The sequence below is a fragment of the Sorex fumeus genome, unplaced genomic scaffold, assembly GCF_029834395.1.
Source record: "Sorex fumeus unplaced genomic scaffold, SorFum_2.1 ptg000024l, whole genome shotgun sequence".
NCBI lineage: Eukaryota > Metazoa > Chordata > Mammalia > Eulipotyphla > Soricidae > Sorex > Sorex fumeus.
In genome coordinates this window covers 14,427,087-14,448,838 of record NW_026606081.1, presented here as the reverse complement: position 1 = coordinate 14,448,838, position 21,752 = coordinate 14,427,087, and the positions used below count along the sequence as shown (strand labels likewise).

General features: G+C 41.9%; 1 pseudogene; it reads right to left on the bottom strand.

Moving 5' to 3' along the window:
* Positions 1-455: 455 nt before the first annotated feature.
* On the bottom strand, positions 456-21,138 carry LOC130023703 (malate dehydrogenase, cytoplasmic-like; annotated as a pseudogene).
* Positions 21,139-21,752: the final 614 nt, after the last annotated feature.

The following is a 21,752-nucleotide window of genomic DNA, read 5'->3' as shown; positions in this document are numbered from 1 at the left end:
AGAACAGTTAGCAGGCATGTTAAGGGCTGGAGCGATAGCACAATGGTAGGGAATTTGCCTTGGCTGAGCCAGGTTTGATTCCTTCACCCCTCTCGGAGAGCCCAGCAAGCTACCGAGGAGAGTATCTCGCCCACACAGCGAAGCCTGGCAAGCTACTCGTGGCGTATTCGATATGCCAAACACAGTAAAAAGACGTCTCACAATGGAGATGTTACTGGGCCCGCTCGAGCAAATCGATGAACAAGGAGAGGACAGTGACAGTGACAGCAGGTATGTTAAGAGCAAGGACTGGGATATTTACATAGCTGTGGCCATCATTTGTGTCCAAACACCTTAATAATATTAAAGTCATGGTAATTTCTTTTTCTATTCTTTCCTGGGGACACATTTATTGCCCTATTATATAAAAGACATAGACTGATTTGCCCAGGTGACTATCCTGATCTAGGGCTTTTTTAAAGGGAACTATTTCCCAAATCCAAGGATAAAAATTCTCTCTCTGGTGTTCCAGACCAGATGTCTCAGACATGCCCACATATGGCTTTTGTAGTGGCCCTCACACAGGGCAGTTTCAAAACAGCACATTTACCGCACACTTGAGCTAAACTCTCCCTTGAGCTAGCTTCAAGGCTCTCTCCACATCCACTTCCTTTCCTTGCAGTTTCACCTTGGCATGGCTAACCGCTAGATACTGAATTGAGGTGTGGTTCTCTCAAATAATGACATTCTTCACATCATTAGAAATCACACAGAGGCAGGGGGGATGGGGGGATGGGGGGTGGGAGGGATACTGGGGTCCGTGGTGGTGGGAAATGGGCACTGGTGGAGAGATGGGTATTTGATCATTGTATAATTGAAACCCAAGCACAAAAATTTGTAAGTCTACAACTGTACCTCATGGTGTCTCACTAATAAAAATTAAAAAAAGAAAGAAAGAAATCACACCAAGTTCAAGAGCAGCCTGAGCTTCCGTTCAGTGGTGATCAAGATGAGTCAAGCAACAGACGTTTTCCCTGGGGGTGGACGTCAACTTGGAAGCAGCAAGGCAGTTGGTACTGGCTAGGTTTCCCTCCACAATAACCTTAACTGACTTCCATTTGTCCAATGGTGTGCCCTAGCACCTGAAGACTTTTACATTGGCTCTGAGTCAATCTTTTCTCTCCATACCCTCTCTTGTTGGCATAAAGTCCACCCAAATGGCGATTTCCAGGTCTTTGAAGACAAGCCCTTCTTTATGTGTGGTGAAACCATCTCTCAGGACAGGAGGAAGGGCACAGTCCTGCAGGTCCATTAGAATGCCATCTGGGACACCCATTGTGGGAGTGATTCTCAACAATCCAAGAGTTATAGGTTGGTCTTCCTCAAAGACAGACCAAAGATTGAAATGTTTCCAGTACTGTGCAGTAGTGAATAGACAATTTGAACAGCAGTTCTAGCTACAAGGACTGTGATTGGTTCAGATACAATAGGGAAATGTGCAAACAATTTCACCACTTGCCAAGAGAGTCTCAGAAAGTTGGGTGCCAACAGAAAATTCAGTTTAAATAAGGTTGCTGACTGAGAATAAGCAAAGTTTCAGGCTTTGGTATTTCTTTGTCAAATGACCTTCTAAAAGGAGATTGATCTTGACCTTTCTCACTCTTCAACGCTCAGTGGCAAGCCCAACTTTCACACAGATCAGGACCTCTAATACGTGAGAGTTTAAATTACAGCTCAGACCATGCACTTGTATCCTGAATAGACATTATTGCTAGAAACCAGGGAGAAGCTCTAGTTTCCAAGCCCCACACATGAGTCCACCTCCACATCTGGGAAAGCAAGACCAGAATTAACTTTAAATAGTTCAAGGCACATGAAAGTCTCATAGCATCCTTATAGACTAATATCTTATTGGTGATGATCATCATAAGTATTCCCCAGACTTTGATTCTCAAAGCAGGCTCCCTGGATAGGCACCAGTGTTTTCTGAGAACTTGCAAAAAGGGAAAATTGTTGGGCTGCAACCCAAAATGATCAAATCCAAAACATGAGGGAAGGATTTCATAAATCCTCCAAGGGATTTTGACATATACTAAATTTGGCTGCCTCTGCAATAACTAAGTCACAGTTCATCCTTGAGCTAAAATCAGATAAGTCACTCTTGGAAGCAAAATAGGTTTTGGTGATGGTAGTGTTAGAATTCAAAAACATAAAATTATTTAAAAAAATAACAACGCTGCTCTAAAAACCACATTTCTTGCTTTTCTCATCCTCAGTGTTTCTGCCCTCCTGTGCTTCCCATGGTAACTCCCAAATATTCTACTTTCCCTAATACTTTGGCATCACCATATTATAACACAAAGTGGAATGACACTTACACACTTTACAAAATAACCAGATAGAGAGACATTACCAGTTGCTATGTTAAATAGGATTAATTGCACCAATCACACTCTCATACTAATTTCTATCATTATTTCATAAATATACTTTGCATGTTTTAACATCCTTTCCCGATTACCTTACAGAATAAGCAATCCGCTTTTACAGTGTATGACATTATTTTTAATCTGTGATGTATCAGGATGATGACCTTCATCTAAGATTCTGTGAACTGGTTCAGATAAAGCCATTTCAATGACTCTTTAACAGGTCCTCTGTGTAACTCACATGCATTCACTAGGGGTACTACATGCCAGAGTTCTAGCCAATGAAATGTAAAGAAAAGTATTTGAGGTAATAACTTTGTCTCGATTAAAACTCATTGGCTTAAGATTAAACTCCCTATACCCTATCAAATTTATATTTCCTTCTAATGAGGCCTGGAACTTAGTTTGATATCTGGCACAGTGGCTATCATCTTGAGGTCAAGAGGAAATAAAAGTGAATATCTACATGTAGACAATATTTAAAGAAGAAATGAATAATGTGTAATATACTGCTATAGTTATTTTATCAGTGTGTCATTTTACCTAGGCACTTTGTATATAAGGAAAAATAAGGAAAGTTACTTGAGATGAAGCAAAGTTGAACCAGAGCTAGCAAATGTGATGGGATTTTTATGATTTTGGGAGAAAGATTCTAACCTCATGTTTTAAATGATGCAACAATAAAGACTAGATGCTATTTTTAAATTATGGTTTAAATTATACTGCTCTAGTATAGCTAAAAAGCTCAATTTTCTTAGTGCAGCTAAAACTCTGACAGCAATTGAGAAAGACTCATCTTTCAACTGCACCATTGTTCATGTGCATTACTACTCATTACCTCAGCATCAATGTTTGTGTGAGTATAACCTGCTACTCAGGTATCTATAGGCACCAGCTGGGGGAGAGGGGGTAATCAAATCAAATCAAACTTTGAAAAGCAAAGTGCCACCTTCTGGAGAGGAAAAATGCTTCAACTCTCTAAGTTACAGCTTCAGATTTTTTTTAAAGGAAGAATTTTTAAATGACAGACAGAAAAATATAACACAGGGCAACTTGGGCATTCAGGACACTATAATCAGGAGGGGGAGAAGAACTCATCAAAATTCAGCCTGAGAGATCTTGAAAATAGGTGCACTCTACCTATCGGAGAGTTCAAAATGCCCTTAACAAACAAAATAGAGGTAGAAGAAAACTCAAAGTCAAATCAAAGTGACTCAAGAGCTCATCAAAGAGATACAATAAAATTTACAAAAGCAAATCAATGAGTTCAAAAAATAAAAATCACATAGTAAGGGCACAACAAATGCCCAAGGTCTATGGAATTGAGCTTACATGTGATGGGGTGGCTGGAAGGGGTCCACGGGACACTGGCGGAGGGAAGAGAACACTCCGATGGGTGCAAGGCTGGAATGATGTGTGCACAAAAACTACAATTAACCATATTGCAAATCCTGGTATCAGTAAAAATTGTAAATAAAGGAATAGATGTGGTAGAAATTTAAGTTTAAAATAAGAAAATAACTGATACAGGATATGAAGAGTCGACCTAGAGGCAAGAGCTCTGCAGAAAACTATGGAAACAGATTACCAAATAGAGGTTCAAACCAGTGAACCTGAAAACAGCCGTGCACAAATGATTAGGGTAACAGAAGAAAGAAGAGAAAAAAAAATTGAAGAAACTGTGAGAACTGTATGACTTCCATAGGAAAGACAATAAATATATAAGGAGGATCCCTAAAGAAAAAAGAAAGAGGAAAAATAGGTAAGAGGATATTCAAAGAAATAGCAGAAAAAAATGAATGCCCCAAACTTAGAAAAGGAACTGAATATATAAATCCATGAAGTTTACTGAGTACTTAGTTATATAATGAAAAAAAATGCCTATGCCAAGACACATAGCTATGAAACTATCAAGATTTTAAGACAAAGAAAGACTATTTTAAATAATTAGGAATAGTTAAAATAAAGTTGAAGCTATCAGACCGGAATCCATAATGTTTATTGAAGACAAAGTCGGCAAAACTCTCCATGATATTGAAGCTAATGGTATCTTCAAAGATGTCACGCCACTGGCCGAGCAAGTGAAAACAGAGATAGACAAATGGGACTATTTTAAACTAAGAAGCTTCTGCACCTCAAAAGAAACAGTGACCAAAATACAAAGACAGCCTACAGAATGGGAAAGGATATTCACCAAATACACATCCAACAAGGGGTTGATATCAAGGATATACAAGGTACTGGTTGAACTCCAAAAGGAGAAATCACCCAACACCATCAAAAAATGGGGTGAGGAAATGAACAGAAACTTTCGCAAAGAAGAAATCCAAATGGCAAAAAGGCACATGAGAAAATGCTCTACATCACTAATCATCAGAGAGATGCAGATCAAAACAACAATGAGATATCATTTCACACCACAGAGAATGGCCCACATCCACAAGAACAAAAGCAACCAATGCTGGCACGGATGTGGCAAGAAAGGGACCCTCCTTCACTGCTGGTGGGAATGCCGGCTGGTCCAACCCTTTTGGAAAACAGTATGGACGATTCTCAAAAAATTAGAATTTGATCTCCCATTTGACCCAGCTATAGCACTCCTGGGAATATATCCCAGAGAGGCAAAAAAGTATAGTCGAAGTGACATCTGCACTTGTTTGTTCATTGCAGCACTCTTTACAATAGCCAGAATCTGGAAAAAACCTGAGTGCCTGAGAACAGATGACTGGTTAAAGAAACTTTGGTACATTTACACAATGGAGTACTATGTAGCTGTTAGAAAAGACGAAGTCATGAAATTTACATACAAGTGGTACTACATGGAAAGTATCATGTTAAGCAAAATGAGTCAGAAAGAGTGGGATAGACACAGAAAGATTGCATTCATCTGGGGAACATAAAGCAACAAAAAGGGAGACTAACACCCAGGAATGGCTGAGATTAGTACCAGGAATTTTGCTCCATGACTTGAAGGCCAGCCACACGTGCTAGGTGAAAAGGAAGCTCAGATAGAGAAGAGAGCACCAAATAAAGGGTGTTGTGATGACCCTCCCAGGGTGGGAGAAGCATGCTAAAAGTAGTCTATAGACCAAACATGATTGCCACTCAAAGCCTCTCTTGCAAAACACAGTACCCAAAAGAAGAGAGAGAGAACAAGGGGGAATACCCTGCCACAGAGGCAGGGTGGGACGGGGTGGGGGGAGTGCTGGGACCCGTGGGGATGGATGACGGGCACTGGTGGAGGGATGGGCACTTGATCATTGTATAACTGAAACCCAAGCACAAAAATTTGTAAGTCTATAACTATACCTCATGGTGTTTCACTAATAAAAAAATTTAAAAAAAAAAAAAGAAAACAAAAATAAATAAATAAAGTTGAAGCTTTGTCAGAAGTGAAATGGAGCAATAGCACAGCCCATAGGGCATTTGCCTTGCACGTGGCTGACCCAGGTTCAATTCCTCTGTCCCGTCCCTCTCGGAGAGCCCGGAAAGCTACCAAGAGTATCCCGTCCACACCGCAGAGCCTGGCAAGATCCCCATGGCATATTCGATACGCCAAAGACAATAACAACAAGTCTCACAATGGAGACATTACTGGTGCCCGCTCAAGCAAATCAATGAACAACTGGAGGACAATGCTACAGTGCAGTTTTTTTTTTAAAGGAGGAGGCTGAAGCGATAGCACAGCGGGTAGGACATTTGCCTTGCACACGGCCGACCCGGGTTTGATTCCTCCATCCCTCTTGAAGAGCCTGGCAAACTGCTGAGAGTATCCTGCCTGCACGGCAGAGTCTGGCAAGCTCCCTGTGGCATATTCAATATGCAAAAAACAGTAACAATAAGTCTCACAATGGAGACATTACTGGTGCCTCCTCGAGCAAATCGATGAATAATGGGAGGACAATGCTACAGTGCTACAGTTTTTTTTTTTAAAGGCAGGTTATTTAAAGGCAGGTCACTTATACAGATACTCCTATGAGGCTTTGGGCAGACTTTTAAGCAAAAACTCAACAAAAAACACTGAAATGGAATGACATACAAAACACTCAAAGATAAAAATTCTTAATCAATAATCTGACAAAACTGTCTTTCAGAGATAAGGCAGAAATAAAGCCCCTCAAAGATCAACAAAAACTGAATATGTAAACCTAGCTCACCCCTAAAAAATTAAAAAATGCAGAAAGATTAATAAACCAACAAAAAATTAACAAGGAAATCAATAAAAAGTCTAATTACACAAAGACATAATAGCAGTAGCAAACCTTCATATATCATTAATCACCTTTAATGTAAATAGACCGAACTCACCAGCCAAAAGACACAGATGGATTAAAATGCAAAATCCAATTCTATGCTGTCAATAAAAGAGTTACTTAATATATAGAGGCAAGATGCCTAAACAGATGCAGACTGATACTCCAAGCTAATGGAAAACTTAGAAATGCATGAACTGCTATATTTATATCAAATAAACTTTCAGCCAAAAATGATTTAGTAAGAAACAAAGGACATGATACAATAATAAAGGAATCAGACCTATGGCTCAATAATAAAGCTTTGCATGTGTGATGCTCTGGGTTCACTCAACACTGCAGACAGAAACAAATGATAAATGATTGAATACACCAGGAAGACATACCAATTACTAATATATATGCATCCAACATCGCAACCCCAAGATGTAGTATGTCTGTATTGCTACAGATTTCTTTCTTTCTTTCTTTCTTTCTTTCTTTCTTTCTTTCTTTCTTTCTTTCTTTCTTTCTCTTTTTCGGTCACAGCTGACGATGCACAGGAGTTACTCCTGGCTCATGCACTCAGGAATTACTCCTGGCTGTGCTCTGTGCTCGGGGGACTATATGGGATGCTGAGAATTGAACCCAGGTTGGCCGTGTGCAAGGTAAATGTCCTACCCACTGTGCTATCACTCCAGCCCTAGATTTCTTTCTTAATATCACTTTTTCTGCATCCCATAGGATTTGGTAAGTCATGTCTCCATTTGTGTTCATCTCCAGGTAGCCTTGCCTTGCAAGTGGCCAATGTGAGTTCAATTCCTGGCATCCAATATGGTCCCCCAAGTACCACCAGGAGTGATTTCTGAGCAAGAGCTAAAAAATAAAGCACTGTTGGGGGCGGGAGTGGTAGCACAGCGGGTAGGGCGTTTGCCTGGCACGTGGCCGACCTGGGTCCAATCCCCGGCATCCCATATGGTCCCCCAAGCACCGCCAGGAGTAATTCCTGAGTGCAGAGCCAGGAATAACCCCTGAGCATCGCTGGGTGTGACCCAAAAAGCAAAATAAATAAATAAATAAATAAAATAAAAAGCACTGTTTTGGGGTTTGTTTGTTGTTTTGCGGCTGATTTCTTGACACTAGAAATCAGCCAAAACTGAAAGAAAGGGAGGTGGTGGCCAGAGAGAGAGAGAGTGGGAGGTGCCTGCCTTGCATGTGCTGGTCTGCAGTTCAAAACAGAGGTACCACATCTAGTCCTCTGAGCACTGTCCGCGGTTACTTCTAAGCACGGGGCTGGGAGTATCTCCTGAGCACTGTCAGTGTGGCTCAAAAACAAAACAAAGAAATGAAAAAATCAAAACAAGAAAGAAAGGGTGGAAAATTACAAGGTGTGCAAACAAAAGCATGCTACAAAACAACTGTGAGATCAATGAGGAAATAAGAGAAATTAAAAGACTTGGTTGCTTGTGGGTAAGACGGTGTCAGAAAAGACAGTTAAGGCATTTGGCCTTTGTGTGTGTGTGTTGTGTGTGTGTGTGTATGTGTGTTTAGGAAGTAGGGTGTGCAACACCTGACAGTGCTCAGGGGTAACTCCTGGTTCTGTACTCAGGAATCACTACTGGTAGTGCTCAGGGGACCATATGGGATGCTGAGGATAGAATCCAGGTCGGCCACATGCAAGGCAAGTGCCCTACCCTATTATACTATAACTCTGGCTCCAGTTAAGGCTTTTGCCTTGCTTGTGGCTGACCCTGATTCAAATTCCTGGCGCTGCATCTCTCCACCACAAGTAATATCAAAGTACTCCTGAACACAAAGCCTGGAATAGCCCCTGAGCATCACTGGGTATGGCCCCCAAACAAAACAAGCAAAAATCATTAAAAAGGATATCTAGTAATGAACTCAAATGAAGATGTGACTTACCAGATGCTATAGGATGCAGAAAATGTGAGATTAAGAGAGAAATCTAGGATAATACAGACATACCTAAAGAAAGACAAGGATCAGAGATGTAAAAAGCTAAACCAGGGCCAGGAAGATAGCTCAAAGGGTTGAACACATGCCTGCATGCAGAAACCTGAGAGAGTTCCATCCTTGCACTGCATCCCTCCTTCCTGCCCCCTCATCACCCCCACAGGACCTCCAGGAATGGCTCTGGTTGTCCCAGCACGGTCTTCTAAGCAGCACTGCATCATCAGAACCGAACACTGAATGTCAGACCTGTATAGCAGAGTTGATTATTACCAGCAGTGCCCCAGATCTTCTTACTGAGTCTTACTGAGTTCCCTGAGCTCTGCTCAGGTGCACTTCCATCTTCTCACCACAAAAATAGAAACAAGCAAAAACCACTAGGCTGAAACCAGAGAGAGAGAGAGAGAGAGAGAGCTGGAACACAAGCTTTGCAGGAGGCCCCAAGTTCAACCCCCCAGTACCAAGGTTCCCTGAGCACCATCAGAAGTGACCTGCAAGCACTGAACTAGAAATAATCCCTGAACACTGCTAGGTGTGGCCAAAAAATAGAGGGAAAAGTGAGGGGAGGGGAGGGAAAGGAGATTTACAAAGAGAAAAAAACACAAATAAAAATCAGAAGCAAGAGAGGCCCCAACAGATTCTGCAGAACGACCAAGACCATAAGAAAGCACTATGCACAATTCTATGGCAATTGAGCAATCTAGGAAAAAATGCATTAATTCTGAAAAGTTAATTCCATCAACAGCCAAGACCCAGAGACTATAAAACCCAGCTCCTGGAAGCACGCAGCCGCATTTGCGGTCGCACGACATATTATTATCTTGTTCTTACATTGGACAACTTGGCAAGCTACCCACATGGCAGAGTCTGGCAAACTCCCCGTGGAGTACCCAATATGCCAAATACCAGTAACAATGATGAGTCTCATTCTCCTAACCCTGAAAGAGCCTTGAATATGGCACTTTTTAAAATCTCAGGGCTAGCAAGAACAGATGACTGGTTAAAGAAACTTTGGTACATCTACACAATGGAGTACTATGTAGCTCTTAGAAAAGATGAAGTCATGAAATTTACATACAAGTGGTACAATATGGAAAGTATCATGCTAAGCGAAATGAGTCAGAAAGAGAGGGATAGACATAGAAAGATTGCATTCATCTGGGGGATATAAAGTAACAAAGTATGAGATTAATACCCAAGAATAGCTGAGATCAGCACCAGGAGGATTACTCCATAACTTAGAGGCCAGCCGGGTATCCTAGAGGAAAGGGCTATTCAGATAGAGAAGGGAGCACCAAATAAAGGATGTTTGGAGGATCCTCCCAGGAGGGGAGATGCATGTCGAAAGTAGACTATGGACTGAACATGTTTGCCACTCAATGCCTCTTTTGCAGACCACAACACCCAAAAGGAGAGAGAGAACACAGGGGATTGCCCTGCCACAGAGACGGGGGGATGGGGGGATGGGGGTGGGAGGGATATTATCCATGGTGGTGGAAAATGGGCACTGGTGGAGGGATGGGTATCTGATCATTGTATAATTGAAACCAAAGCACAAAAAATTGTAAATCTACAACTTTAAAAAAAATAAAATAAAATAAAGGGGGAAAAAAAAAAATCTCAGGGCTAGGACGAAGGAGATGTTACTGGTGCCTGCTCGAGGTAATCGACGAACAACAGGATGATCGTGATCGTGATCTGAAAAAAAAAGAACAGTTCAAGACCCAATCAGGAAGAATAGAGAAACTAAACAGAACCACCACCAGGAACAGAATGAAAAGTGATCAAATTCCCCCCCACCCCTAAAAAAACAAACTAGAACCAATGACTTCACTACAAAATTTACGATAGAATTTTGAAATCTACAATTTTCCAAAGGATTTAACACCTACCCTTTACAAACTCTTCTATAAAATTGAAAAGGAGGGGAAAAGTCCAAACATATTCTATAGTTCTAATATCACCTTGATTCTGAATCTAGGCAAGAAGATCACATAAAAGTCCATTGTCTCCAGTGAGCACCAATGGGCTAATCTTCAACAAAATATTAGCAAGCTGGTCTCAATAATGCATTGAAACCGAAATCAATAGTACTTGGGGCCAGAGACAGCAGGTATGAAACTTGTCTTGCATTCTGCCAACCCGAGTGGATCCCTGGAACCCCATCTGGTCCCCCAAACCTTTCTAGGAATGGTCCCTGAGCAATGAGTCAGGAGTAAGCCCTGAGAACCACTGGGTGTAGAAAAAAAAAAGGACAATTTCAATCAACAATACTTGATCCGCAGGATCAAGTGGGATTTATTCCAGTGATGCAAGTTTGGTGTAACATACTTGAATCAATAAAAATGATAACATCACATTAGCACTAAGATAAAAAAAATCATCATCTGAGCTATAGCACAGCGGGTAAGGCGTTTGCCTTGCATGCAGCCAACATGGCCGACCCGAGTTCGATTCCTCCGCCCCTCTCGGAGAGTCTGGCAAGCTACTGAGAGTATCTTGCCCGCATGGCAAAGCCTGGCAAGCTAACCATGACTTATTCAATATGCTAAACACAGTAACAACAAAGTCTCAGAATGGAGACATTACTGGGCCCACTCGAGCAAATCGATGAACAACGGGAGGACAGTGACAGTGACAGTGAAATATATCCTTTAAAAAGAGCACATTTAATGAGATTCAACACTCTATTATGATTTTTAAAGCAAAAAAGGGTCAAATATATCAAGTAACTATATCTCATAATAATGAAGGCCAGGCCTATATGTGATAAGTGTGCAATCAAAATAGTACCCAGTGGCAAATGTGAAAGCTTTCCTTTAAGAGCAGGAAAAAAAACATTCACTCTCACCAGTACTCATTAGTGCTGGAAAAACTTCAAAGAGAAAAACAAAGAATTGAAATTGGGAAGGAAGAAGAAAACTGTCACTAAATATCTTGAGAAATATGTAGAAAATCTCAAAGATTTCATTCAGTCTAAGCTATTATAATAATAAAAAGCACAATAATACCAAGGCACCAAATGCAAAATTCTCTGCCATCTCCAAATGCAAATAAGGATTTTACAGTGCTACTTTAATATAAGGGCTGGAGCTATAGCACAGAGGGTAGGGTGTTTGCCTTGCACACAGCTGACCTGATTCCTCCACCCCTCTTGGAGAGCCTGGCAAGCTACCGAGAGTATTCCACCCGCATGGCAGAGCCTGGCAAGCTCCCCGTGGCGTATTTGATATGCCAAAAACACTAACACAAGTCTCACAATGGAGAAATTACTGGTGCCTGCTTGAGCAAATTGAACAACGGAAGGACAGTGCTACAGTGCTACCTCAATATAAAATAAAAATGAATTATATTTTTTCTAGAAGAAAAAATATGCAACAATATAGGCATATATATATATATATATATATATATATATATATATATATATTGCTTTTTGGGTCACACCTGTTGATGCACAGGGGTTACTCATGGCTCTGCACTCAGGAATTAACCCTTGGCGGTGCTCAGGGGACCATATGAAATGCTGGGAATCAAACCCGGGTTGGCTGTGTGCAAGGCAAATGCCCTACCTGCTGTGCTATTGTTCCAGCCCCATATATTTTTTAAAGTGCTGTGTTTACGTAATGCAACAAACTGTGTGTGTTTCTCTGACAAAAAAAATAAGTTATGTTATATTAGAAATGGTTCTCAGAGTGATGGGTGCTCGATTATTGTATGACTGAAATGTAATCATGAAAGCTTGTAACTGTATCTCATGGTGATCCAATTAAAAATAAGTAAATAAAAAGAGATACTACTGAAAATAATTCTAAATAAATAAAAGTAACAAAACTGCCACTCACAAAGATGATTTTTATATATTATAGTATCCCTTTATATCTATTGTAAAGTTTGTTACAGTAAAAAGTATATTATTTATTTAGTGTCATGCCATTAAAAGTAGTGACATAAATTAAAAACTTATTTATGTATAAAAAAGTGGATCTTATAAGGTTTAGTATGTCCAAGAATATACATGTTAAAATATAGATTGTTAAAATATAGATTTGGATTCAGGCATTCTGGAATGGGGACAAAGTGTCTACATTTTAACCAAGCTCCTTTTATGCATGCTGAAAGACTATAAACTGAATATTATGGCCACTTATTACCTGCATTGCTGACCATAACATCCAAAAAGAGAGAGAGTGAAAGGGAATGTGCCTGTGCCTGTCACGGGGGTAGGGGATGGGAGGTGGCGGGAGGAATACTGGGAACACTGGTGGTGGAGAATGGGCACTGGTGAAGAGATGGGTATTCAACCATTGTATGAATGAAAGCAACCACAAAAGTATGTAAGCCTATGATTGTATCTCAAAGTGTTTCATTAACAAATTTTTTTAAAAACTCAAAAAAAAATAAACAAGCTCCTTTTTTCCTATTTATTTTCCTGTTTATTTGTATGTTGGGCCCTTACCAGATAGTATTCAGAGGATACTCCTGACTCAGTGGTCTGGGCATCTTGCATACAAGCATGATCTCCAGCCCACTGAGCAACTCTCCTGCTACCCCAAACTCATTTTTAACATTAGGGGGCCAGAGCCATAGGGCACTTGAGTTTAATCCCTGGAATCCCTTAGAGTCCACCATGAGTGATCCCTGAATGCAGAGTCAGGAATAAGTCCTGTACACTATTGGGCAACTCCCCGCTCCTTAAAAAACCAAGCAAAATAACATCTGATATCATCAATGCCTCTGAACCGGGCCACATATTTAAATTAACAAAGAGATTATAGTTCATCAGATTTCATAGTTCATTTTAAACTGTATAAGTCTATAGAAATTGGATTCTAATAGAATACTAAATAGAACAAGATAAAATATTCAAAAAATATTCAAAATAATCATATATAAAAATCAATAAATACTAGATACCACTAATTAGATTATCATTCTTTCTCTTTTGTGAGGATTATTTGTCAAATCACTGGCAAATAGTAAATCCTGGGATTTTCCAGCTTATCTGACCCAAAAATTAAAAAAAAAAAAAGCACAGACTAGTATGTAGGCAATATTGCACCCTTCCCTAACTCCCCTAAAAAAAGTTTCATAACAATTCTCATAACTGAAAAGAAAGGAAACTAGAAGATTATAGAATTAGTTAATATTAACATTTTGTTCACACACTAAATGAATGTGGGAGCCATATGCACATTAAAAGTGAATAAACAAAACTTATATCAAAGATCATATTGTTTCAATTTGTGAGATGTCCAATTCTTTGTGTGCAATGCTGTTTCTTAAACACACCATGGGAGCAAACACAGGTCATCAGTTAAGTGAGAATGACTTGAAATCATCCAGTTCCTTGATGATTTTTGCTCATTTGTGCTGGTCTATATTTGATCATTTTAAGACACCAAATCATGCATTGATAACAACTATTTTTCTTTCCTGAAAGTAAAAAGAAGGAATGAAAAAGAATATGTTGTAAAATTACTGTGGAATATAATGACAATTTTCAGGGTCAAAGCCTGAGATTCAAATCTCCACTTGTAAAAGTCATCATCTCCAATAAACGAAGATCTTGATCTTCAAGCAAACAAAGGCCTTCACTTTCCAAAACAAAGGTTACGAAAGAAACACTGAGAGGGACATTTCCAATTGGCTTATGTATATAAACGTGATGGTTTATGTGCATCTCTTAGTAAATTTCTCCAAAACCACTTTATATTACATTAAATTCCTCAAAGATCACTTTATATTAATAATACCTGGTAAATTCTCAGCTTTATAGTAGTCATCAAACACCTGAACCAAATGAACAAAGCTAATAGAAGCTAAACAGGACAAGTGATATGGGGTGCGTGATCCACATAAGGTTACCAGCAAATCCAGTCTATTTTTTTAGGGGGGCCCATGCCCAGTGGTACTAAGACCTAACTCCTGACTCCGCTCATAGAATATTCTCTCAGGGATCACTCCTGGAGGGACTTACAGACCATATAGTGGGGTACCAGGGATTGAACCCGGGGTGGCTGCGTGCATGGCAAGGCCCTACCTGCTGTACTCTCTCTGGCCACCGAATCAGTCCTTTTTGATCCATATCTGACCATGAAAGAATATCAGTTTTGGGACTGGAGCAATAGTACAGCAGAGAGAGTGTTCGCCTCCCACGTGGCCCACCTGGGTTTGGTCCCTGGCATCCCCGAGCTCTACCTGGAGTGATTCTAAATGCAGAGTCAGGAGTAACCCCTGAGCATCGCCAGTGTGACCTGAAAAGCCAAAAAGTCAAAATATATATATATATATCAGTTTTATGCGCGTTTCAATGCCATTTCTCTAGGATATGTAATCACTAATTGTAATCTCTGATAGTGTACCAAAGGAATATTCTATGAGCAATATAGCGAGCATCTCCTTTTAATTACTCTTTTCCAGAACTTTCTGAGTGACTCTGGGCCATTGTATCATCCTATTTAAGAGTGGATTTCTATCATGTGGTGCAGTCAGAATTGTATCATCCATAGAAAACCACTTTCCATCTCCTCTTCCTTATCCGAGCACCTGTAGCATTTCCACAGGAATCTTGGCTACCAATGCATTCTCCTGTTCATCTGCCACAAAGGGAAGATTTTTGAATAATTAGAGGTCTTTCATGCTGAGAAATTGTCATGCCACATAGAATTCTTGAATCAGAGAACAGACTGGAATAGAAGGCTCACATGCTCTGAGGAGAGAGCCTTTGTCCATAAAAGGAGAGCCACAAAGAACTGGCTGATACAAACCTGCAACCATAGAGTCATCAGAGGCAAAGATTATATAGGCTGGAAGTTCTAAATATGTGGATTTGGGGAAGGAAAGAAGACACAAGCCCCTTCCCAGTATGGATGTTTCCCTGAGAACAAGCCCTGTGCTCCTCTTCCTCCTGCTCTGGAATTTTCTTGGAAGATTCCAGCACAAGATCCAGTATCAGCAGAGCTCCTCCCTACTCCTCCCTCTCTCCAACCCTGGTCTCAGAGACCCAGGGACAGGGTCTCTGCCCTGAAAGGTGATCTGTGCACCTCGCCCTCCCCTTCCTCAGGTGCTCCCAAGGAGAATGTGGACACCCCCAAACTTCCCTATAAACCACCCAGAGCAGCTCTGCTACCGCCTTGTATTCAGGTCTCTCAACTCTCCTGGCCTCACCTCAGCCTCATCTGGTCTGTGCACGAACCCAGACCAACAAGCACAAACTGTGATGATCGGGGTGTGCAGGGTGAGGGGCGGAGGGTTGTTGATACAAATTTGCTCCCACAAAAACATCAGAGGCAGAAAATATATGGGATGGGCTGGGGCAGGGGCCGGCATAGGTGACCAAGCTCTGAAAACACTATTTACTGCAACCTGGGCTGAGCATTTAAGGAGTTTCTGTTTCAGAGTATTCATTGTCCATTAAAGATACTGTGACTCTGCAGGTTTGGCATCAACAAGCTCTTCTTGGAACTGATGCTGCTTTTCTGGGCTGCTTCTCCATGATGTAGGCAGGCAGTCAGGTAGGGAAGACCCCTCCCAAGGCAATGGCAGTAAATTCCCTGGGAAGTAATAGCCCTGACCTCCTGGAGAACTGGTGCCAGTGCCAGTCTGTAACAGACCCTGAGGAGGCTGGACCCCCACTCCGACAGAAGCTCCATCAGGAACAAAAGGCTAGGAAAGGAATTTCAAAGAAGACCAACACCACTCCCAACTCTACTCTCTTGGTAACTTTAGCAATGGACTTTGACCTAGGTAGAAACCCCACTGGGGCATGTTGGAAGAACCCTATAAAGACCACCGTGAACAAAGAAAGGGAACACTCATGCTGCCCGAGCCCCTGTGCTGCTTGTGCCCACGTGGTTGAACACTTGTAGGTTCCTGAGCACATGTGTTGCCCGCATTTCGCCTCTTGAAGTGTGTACTTTCACACTTTCCTGTCTAATGCTGGGAAGTGTGTGAGGGCTTTCTCGGCCCTCTTGAGCACATTACTCTCTACTCTCCCACTTTTTTCTCCCTCTTTCCCTTCAAAACCTCCAAATAAAACTGTAATTTCACTGCCCATCTACTCCTGAAATTTCTCTCTGTGGGGTGAGACAAGAAGTCAGTAACCTTGGGTCTCAAGTGGCAGAGATGGATCAGAAGAAAGTGACAGTCTTTCTCTTCCCCACTTCACATGAGCCACCAGTGGGGCCCACCAACATCATACAGAGAGAAAGCAGACACCTGAGCTCACCTGAGCTCCTTACCATAGTGTTAACTACTACTCTGGGTTTCAGCGAAGACTCCTGCCCCATCCCTCCCCAATCACCCAGAAGGACCACATGCTCCGATGGCACTTTAAAGATTTTAGAAGGATAGTAAAGGCAAATACCTACTTGGATAACCCAAATACCTAATTAAGTACCTATTTTGATAACCCTGAGTACATATTCAGCAATACTGTGTTTATTGAGCAACTACTATGAGCTCACAAGCAGGTTATGATGTCCCACACTGAGACTCTCATAGATTATGTGAATTAATTCTCATAACACACTGGGAGTGGGGGGTGGAACTGTAAGTATCTAGGGGCTGTAGGCCAGCGTCTTGCCTCCTCAGCTCCTCTTGGGTTTCATTTTCATTGTTTTTTGGTTTTTTAAAGTTTATTTACAATAGGAGTTAAATACATATGAAAGGAAGACAGACGAACAGAAAGAAGAGGTAGAGTAAGAACTTCAGGGAATTTTCATTGTGTATGAAAGAGCTGACTTCCTCTGTTTTAAATACAATTATAAATCATTTGCATCAAATGCATTGACCCCAAGGCACATCAGTAACAGACTGGATCAGTAAGAGACAGCAAGAAGCCTCATGAATTTTAGTTCTCTGATGAGTAATTTTGAGGAGAGGGGGGATTGTCCCTCTCTCCTGAAGGTGTGTGTGCACAGATGCACAGGTCTGTGTGTAGCACACATACTCATACAAATACGTGATGTGAAAACCAAGTCAGATGTTGGAGTGAGGTGGCCACAGACAAAGTGATGTAGGCAGGTAGATAGGAAAAGGCCCTCGGCAATGAAACTTAGGCAACGGAACTTCTGGGAGGAAACTCCTAAAACTGACCCACCCTGTGGATACAGAAAACAGACCTGGTAAGACCTCCAGCAGACTCTGAGGAGTTGGACCCCTCCCCATGAAGTTCCTCAAATGCTCAGACTCTCCCTTAATCTGATTAAAATGTGATCCAGCCCCGAGAAGAGCCTGTAAAAGCCACCTTGAACAAAGGAAGGGTGCGCATATGCTGCATGAGCCCATGTGCTTTTGTGCCCACATGGCCGAGCACATGGCGCCTGAGCACGTGTTACCCACATCTCCCCTTTGAGATGTGTACTTTCATGTTTTCGCGTCTAATGCTAGGATGCGTGTAGGGGCTCTCTCCACCCGTGGAGAAGCCCATGTTCTCTCTTGAGTGTGTTACTCTCTCTCACTCTCTCCCCTTGCATACCTTAAAAACCCTCCAAATAAAATCTATTTATTTCACTGCTTGTCTACTCCTGAAATTCCTTTCTGCAAGGTGAGATAAGAACCCAGTTACCCTGGGTCCCGGGTGGCAGAGGCGGATGGGGAGAAAGTGGCCGTCTTTCTCCTCCCCGCTCCACATAAGTCACCTGTGGGTTCCACCAGGGGTGTTAGCAGCCACCAGGGACTAAAAGAAGTCAGAAACAGACATTCCCCCAATCTCTAGACACAGTGTGTGTGGCCCTGTGGAGAGTCTACAATTTTATCTTCGTGAAATGGGTTTTGAGTATCTGATTTCCAGAACCAAGAATAGATACATCTCTGGGCTACCAGCTTGGACATCGTTCCTGATGGGAGGCAAGGAAATGAGAGATTAGGTGCGCACTCAGGAAACAGAGGCAACAAGGGCAGCTCCGTGCAGGTGTCACACTTAACCTTCCAAGAAGATGCGGGTGTGGGTATCCCGTATGCTTCTCAAAGGGCTGCACAGGTCTGCAACTGCCTTCATCTTTTCAGTCAACTTTTAGCCTTCACACGCACACCATAATGACTGAGATGGAGACAATGGAACCTAGGCACTATCACTTTTTAAAAAATGTAGCTAGTGTTGAAGAGTACCTCAACCAAGTTCTTAAGAGACAGTGATTGTCCTCATAAGAATCCTCCTCCCCACCCTCCCACCCCCAAGCTTGAAGGTATAAATGGCTTCAGTTTGCAAAGTGTAGTTGACTCTTGAATGATTGGGGTTAAACAATTCTGGTATCCCCTGTCTGACACCAGAGATGTCCCAAAACACAGAGGTTCCAAGTCCTCGGAGTAGCACCCTATTGACAGAGGGTCAGCATTCACAACTTCAACTGCACCCTGTATTCTACTGAATCCACACAGAAATCTGTTTACTGGTTGACACAAAATATGTGACAGCAACTTTTTATGTTGTTAGTAAGGCACTGGGTCAACAGCTATTACGTAGTTAAGTTTGAAGGGAGAAAAAAACTTGTGCAAGAATTTTCAGGAGCTGGGCCTGGAGCAACAGCACAGAGGGTAGGGCCTTGCACATGGCTGACCTGGGTTCGATTCCAAGCATCCCATATGATCCCCTGAGCACCGCCAGGAGTAATTCCTGAGTGCTGAGCCAGGAGTAACCCCTGTACATTGCCAGGTGTGACCCAAAAACAAAAAGAAAAAAAAAAAGAATTTTCAGGAGCACAAAGGCAATGCCCCTAACACTAAGCTCTTCAAAGGTCAACCGTATCTCACTAGTGAATCTTACTCTCTACTACACAACATCTTTAGTCTTTAATACACTGGTAACTGGGCTATATCAACACAATTTTAAATTCTTCTTCACATATTAGTCTCTTCTGTTATTTTTTAATAACTGAACAATTCTTTTTCTTATCAATAGCAGACATTGTTTTTAAGGTTTTTTCTGGCCTAGACATGATGTGGGCAGGCAGGCAGATAGGGAAGGCTCCTCTCAAGGCAATGGCAGTCAATTTTCTGGGAAGTTGCAAAGGTCAATCTTGCAGAAAATAGGAACTAAGGTCTGATAAGACCCTCACCTATCACCAGCAACCGACCTGGAGAAGTTCCAGCAGAAACAAAAGGTCAGGAAAGAAATTTCAAAGAAAACCATTACCACTCCCAACCCCCTTGGTAACCTCCTTAGCAATGGACTTTTACCTAGATAGATGCCGCACTTGGGAGCAGGTTGGAAAAAACCTATAAAAGTCACCTTGAACAAAGGAAGGGGGTGCTTATGCTGCCCGAGCCCCTGTACTGCTTGTGCCCACGTGGCCCATGGTGCCTGAGCACGTGTTACCTGCTTCTCCCCTCCTGAGATGTGTACTTTCACACTTTCCAGTCTAATGCTGGGAAGTGCATGGGACTCTCTCTGCCCTTGAAGAAACCTGGTTTTCTCTTGAGCACGTTATTCTCCACTCTCTCCCACTTTCTCCCTTCCCTTCAAAACCTCCAAATAAAATCGTTTTTACTTCACTGCTTGTCTACTCCTGAAATTCTATTCTGCGAGGCGAGACAAGAATGCAGTAACCCTGAGTTCCCAGGTGGCAGAGGCAGATGGGGAGAAAGTGACCGTCTTTCTCAGCTCCCCCAAGCATCTGTACTCTGTATCCTAGGTACAGAGCCAGGATAAGCCCTGAGGACCATCAGGTGTGGCCCCCAAACAAAGAAAAAAATTAATTCCTATCACTGGATCTATCTCATTGAACCCATTCCCTCATGAAGTCATTGCTCTTTTGGCCCTAGGCATCCTGTTGCTTGCTTTATTGTCCCTTCACCTGGATGAATTTAGTTCTGAGAAAGGAAGAATGTTTCATCAGTCTTGAGCTATGGCGAAAGTTACTTGCATTATCTACAACGTTGTTTCTGGAACGTACCCTGCAGTGCTCAGGAATGTTTTCTGGCTGACAGTGCTCAAGGGACCATCAAATCAGTCACAAGCAAAGCAATGCCTTACCTTCCATCTCTCCAGCCCACTTCCTAAGAAACGCGTTAGGTATTTAAACTTCAATTTCTTCCATGTCTATTTCTCCCTCATACTTCACTGATCTCTGCATTCGTTCTGGAAAGTGTCCTAACTCACACCTGCACATTTACTCTTTATCTGCATCCACTCTTACTTAGCTTATTCACTAATTTCATCCTTCACTCGTTGACAGAACGGACTTCTATCGGCATTTCTATACCGGTCTCTTAGCACGTTGGTTGGGGTGGGGGTCGGGGTGCTGTTTCTGGTTTTATTAATTCCCAGATCCTTTTGGAATTACACACCCTCAACTTTAAGGATGAATTTAGTTTTTTAGTTTTTCCCTAAAATTTCTAGGATGACTGTCTATTCATTCATCTGGGTCATTTGGGGGCTGTTTCAGAGAGGATGCTTCTTGCTGAATGCCGATACACACTGCTACCTGAGGCAGGCCAGTGGCCAGTTGTCTGTGAGGCTTGACATTCTCATGAGGATCTGTAGTGAGGTTCTGTGGGTTCTGACTAGATCCCTGGGCACACATACTCAGCGTTTTGGACTGAGGACAACTACTGTTGTTGCCTGATGCCCAGCTCCCATGAACGAGACAGAAAAATCCAAAGTGTCAAGTGTATATACTCCCCAAGGGAACCTCTCCTATTCTGGGGCTGTCCAAAAGCCTTACTATTTCTGTAAATCTATGTTTTCTTCTGTGCTTCTGTATTTGACTGCATTTCCAAAGCTCAGAAATTATTCATCACTATTTGTCAATCAATACTTTCGGTTCCACAGTACCATTATATTTTGTGTGTGTTTGTGCGTGTATGTGGAGGTAGGGTAAGAAAGAAAGGAAGGTCAGGAATTTTCTGGGTCTAGCCATCTTTAGCCTTCTCTGGGTCTAGTCGCCATCTCCCTTTATAGCTAGCACTGATCTAAATTCCCATCAGTGGTCAGCCTGTGTCTTGCAGCTTAATTCTGAAACTTTAGACGCAGCTTATATGTATATAAGGAGAGGTTCCAAGTTACTTGTGGCCTCCCAATGTACCATAAAGGAAAAGACAAGTGCCACCTAGTTCAGAGTTGTACTCAGTGAACACATCCTGGGTGACCTTAAAACTCATCAAGAATCGGACAGTGCAGAGAGGCCTGCAAGATAAA